Here is a 5,238-nt window from a genome sequence, read left to right as displayed (position 1 = left end):
AGTTTCGAGGAAGTTAAACTCTAGAACATGAATTCTAAGTTTCTGAAGGACGATTCAGCAAAACTACAAGGTTGATAAATTATATTAAGAAACTAATGATTGTATCAATAGATCTTCCTGGCACTTCTCATTTACTCTCATCCATCATTACTATCAAATGAATGTCTAAATTAGAAAAATATTAATATTGTATTTTGTGCACTAAAAATATGGAGTAAATTGAACCTACTAAGATTTGCTTTAAGGCCACAATCACAACATCTTTATTTGCATCTAGTCTCATAATGGACCTCGACAATGTAGAAAGGCAAATTCAATCTGAAAACATCAATTTAGTCATGTTAGTATTAATTTTTTAGACCAACGTTTTTTCTTGGAGAAGGCTAGCACAATATCACACCATTGTGACCCCACCCCGAACCTATGACTTCAACCACTTAGATCAAGACTTTTACCACTTAAGATACTCTAGGTGAGCATGTTAGTATGATATTTCTCCACTATCAATACGAAATAAAGATATTGATCCTTTCAAATTGAATTTGAAGGTCAAGACAGAAATTGAAGAAGTTCTAACGGTAAAATATAAATACTTACTGGATGCTTGTTAAGAAACATAAGAGGTAAATTATCTCTAATTGATTGCTCAATGCGGACATCACTTTCTGAAGCTTGCTTCAAATTTCCAGCAAATCTATTTAGCCTGTCACGCAAGTTTTTGGTAAGTGTACTTGACTTAGGCCTAGTATTAATAAAACAAGACAAAAAAAACACCTTGTAGCATAGTAAATCATACCTTCTCCATCTACATGAATGCTTCCATCTTCAAGAATGATGGAGTGTTAATTTAGGAACTCGTTCAACATTCAGAATCTGAAACAAAGAAAAGGGACGAAAAATCAGCAAAATAATTAAAGAATTAAAAAACATGTAAATGAATTGTATACCTTCACAAGATCATAACTTCACTAACCTTACTTGCCAGAAGATTTTTTAAAACTCGAATATATATAGCAACCTTCGGCAACTCTTAATCATCCAAAAAAAAAATTTGAAAATGAAAATATCATAAGTACAAAATGAAAATATATAATAAACAATATACATATCTTAAGCAAGCGATAATCTGCAATAAGAAGAGCGTTAATGACCCAAATAATTTGAAAATAGATAGCTATAGTGTCTCTCTTATCCAAACACCCTTACATTTTGCGGTAGTTGACTACGAGCATTTTCCCAATGATATTTAACAACCGATGAATAAGAATACAGAGATAAATCAAGAATTGTATATGCAAATGCAAATCAATTTTCTCTTTCAACTAACCTGTGCAGCACTAGCACAAACATTCACTAGCTCAAACTTTGATATGGCTGATGCAACTTCCACAAATGCAGTGATAGAAAAATTAAGTAAGTTAATTTTCAAAACCGGCCCTACATTACAAGTTTTGAATATTTATTCTAAATAATCAAAAAGGGAGAAATTGATAGAAAAATGAAGTAAAGTTAATTTTTGGAACCGGCCAGAGGAACTAAACAATTATTAACCTCTATGTGCAGGAACAGATCGAATCGCACAAACCGGCTGGAGCCTCCTAAACCGGCTGAAGAACACTTCAAAGAAATCTAGTTCCTAGTGATCAAGTCAAGATCAGAGGAACCGGTTTTTAACTCCTTCAAGAGACCGGCTAGCAAAGACAAGTCTACATTCCAGCCGGACTATACTGTGTAAGGGACAACCGGAAACTACAATCTGCAGAAGTGACGTAATATGACGAAATAAACGTGTCTCGAAGAGATAAAAGAAGATAAGATCCGATCAGAAGCATGCGAGGAAAGCAATGATGATTTACTGATCTGACCTTGACAGCCGGATGGTGCATGCCTGACACGTGTTCGAATCTGAAAACCGGTTACGTCATCTTATACTCAGAGGTGACTACATGTTTGCCAAGTGTTGAAACGTGCAAGTAACCTTCCTGCACCGGCGTGACGCTGGATTGACCAATCCCACGGTGAGAGAAGAAAGTAACCGTTGGGATCATCTTTACTATAAAAGGAAGACGTAGCGACCTCATTAATGGCGACACAAGTTACGAAAATCTTAGAGAGATAAAGAAATCTTACGCGCGATCCAAAACCGTTGTGTCATTAACCGGAAGCTTAGTTTGTGTGTGTTTGTGTTGTGTTATTGTATTACATCAAAAGTGAGTTGGTGTAACCGGCGAGTAGAGAGTTGGGCTCGACCGGCATTGTAATTGTTGTAACTTTGAAAGTTAGTGGAGATCCTTCTCATAACCTGAGAAGAAGGGGTGATATAGGAGGGTTTGCTCCGAACATCCATAAAAAATCTTGTCTCGTGTTATTTCCTTCATTTACTGCTTACTCACTTAACCTAACCAAAAACAATCTTACTCCTTAGATCAAAAATCGGTCCACTCATATTTCTAAAACCAACTCCTTCTAAACATCATCTAAGTCGCATACGTTGCTTCAGACTGAAACATATATTTCCGCCCTTGAACCCGGTTCAAGAGTCTGTGACAGTTTGCGAAGTGCTGAGAACGGTTATAGTCTTTAACCGAACTATCACCAAAGTGTTGTGTGTGTTGTAAGAGGCCACCCTTCCTTAAACCGTAAACACCCCGGTCCTCCAAGGGCGTCCTCGATCCTAACAAGTCGTATCAGAGCGAAGTTCTTAGCACTCAAGCAACCAAAGAAGATGGGAAGCATGACCCACAGCGACAAGCCGCCAATGCTAAACAGTGAAGCATTTAGCAGTTGGAAGAAACAGATGTATCTACATCTGATCACTCTAGATGATGAGATGAGCCGAGTCCTGAAAGAGGGACCGATCAAGATCAACAAGGAGTTAGACCAATGGACAAATGAAGATCGAAGACGGAGTAACCTGGACAACCATTGCATGAGGCACATCTATAAGGCTATAGATGATAACACCTTGAACAAGATATCAGACTGCGATAATGCAAAGGAATCCTGGGAAACGATCATTCAGATCCATGAAGGAAACGAAAGAACAAAGGAGAACAAAATCTTGGTGGCTACATAGAAATATGAAAACATCAGGATGAAACCGGGGGAAAACATGAAGGAATTTTGTAACCGGTTCACCAGTGTGGTCAACGAGCTTCAAACACTCGGGAAGAAATACGACAACCGTGAAGTAATCATTAAAGCCTTAAGATCATTGCCGAGCACATGGGATATCAAGACCATGGTGATGAGGGAATCAAGCACCCTTGGGCAGATGAAACTACACGCCATGTTTGAGGATTTAAAAGCCTACGAGTTCGAGATTAAGTCTCGGATCGAAAATGAAGCATCCACGTCAACCGCAACCAGAGCTTTGGTTACATCGGTGGAACCGGCGGTCCAAGTATCAACCGTTCCGGCTCCAGTCAAAAACGTTGATCAGATCAGTGAAGATGTGATGGCGATGCTAGCTCAGAAATTTGGGAGATTCATGAAGAAGAATCAGCCTCCATCTAATAACGATTTTAATTGTAATTATGTAGATAAATCAAATAAAAGATGTTATAACTGTGACGGTTTTGGACATTTCAGGTCAGAATGCAGAAAACCGAGGAGAGACGACAGAAAACCGGAAGGAAACTATCAAGGCAACAACTATCAAGGCAACCGGTACTAGGGTAACAATTACCAAGGGAACAACTACCGAAGAAATGACAACCAACGGAACGACTACCGAAGAAACGACGATCAACATGCTGACGAAGGGAAGGGAATTCAGAAAGCACTCATTGTATTCCGACAATGAAGTCAATGAAGAAAGGGTAACCTGCTTCATGGGAAACGACGAAGAGGTATTTGATTTCTCTTCTGATGAGTTCTCTAAGGAAGATTTGATTTCTGCACTCAACGAAATGGTCGCTGAGTTCAGAAATATATCTGCATACATACCTACTCCGGTAGAACCTAAAACCGTAGAGTCAAGAAGTATCGCTGTTAAGACATGCGAAACCGCAATGTATGAACCGGATGAACTATCCTTAGATAATGAGGAGATAGTTCAACCGGTAACTAAAACCGATGAACGAGCACTGTATGTTACGGCTGCGTGGGAGAGATCTCGTCAAGCCGTAAAACAGATGTGTAATTATAAAAGACACCCTAAATGTAGATTTGGTATCGGCTACGAACCAAACAAACAAAACGAATCAAAACAACCTAACGGGATGAAACTCACGAAAGACAATCTTCCATTCATAAGATTTGTCAAGAGTTCAACAACCGAAAATGATTTAAAACCGGAAGAAGAACTAAAATATGTAAGTCCGACTGAATTAGAAAACTAGCTTCATCCTGAGAGAAAGAAAGCCAACCGGAAAGGAAATAAAACAAACAGATCTCGGTCTCAAAGAAACTCATCACCACAACATAAGGCATTCTTGAGCAATGGTCAAGAAGTTAAGCCAAACTTAATAAAAACAGATACCGGGAAAGTGATCCGACTTATTCAAGTCTGGATCCCAAAGGGACTAATCAACCATGGACCCAACTGAATGTAGGTACCAAAAAGGTGTAAATAATTTTCTTTTGCAGGTTAGGAGAAACAACCGGCTAAAGAACTCGGAATATGGGAAGATTGTGTACCTTCTATATCTTAGAATTACTTAGATTTCCTTGTTAACTATTCCAGCCTATACAAGGAAGTTGTGTTGGCCATATATTATTTGTGTTTGCTTCTTGAGAGTGGAAATAGTGGACAGTGCAAGAATTTCCACTTCGTGATCCTGTTGCTTTTTTTAGAGCCTTCTATCAACGTTTTCCATTTCGATCGTCTTGATCTCGAGCTCATGAAGAACATGGTACAATGCTCTAGTTCCAGATCTTGTTGACAACATTTTGTTCCGGATTTTACTAGTCTCTCGACTGAGCAGAAGAGGGAGCTCCAAAGTTGAAGGTTTCTTCACCTCCGAAATAAACAAGCAATCAATTAAGAACTATTCTGATTTTAAAGTCAGACTCTAATTGTGCTATCTTTTGTATTCTATGGAATCAGTCATCTTTGAGAATCTGTAGTTAGATTAAGACTTTCATGGCATGTAGTGACTTACAATCCTTGGAAAATGTAAAAATGACTGATTTATTAACTTTTGAAGGAGTTCTATCAGATTCCTATAAGTTATCTGTGTCAACTTTAACATAGTCATTGGCTCAATATTCGACTGCTATAAATCAATTACCACC

This window comes from Impatiens glandulifera, unplaced genomic scaffold, assembly GCF_907164915.1.
Source record: "Impatiens glandulifera unplaced genomic scaffold, dImpGla2.1, whole genome shotgun sequence".
In the NCBI taxonomy this organism is placed as follows: domain Eukaryota; kingdom Viridiplantae; phylum Streptophyta; class Magnoliopsida; order Ericales; family Balsaminaceae; genus Impatiens; species Impatiens glandulifera.
Note: the sequence above shows the minus strand (reverse complement) of the source record.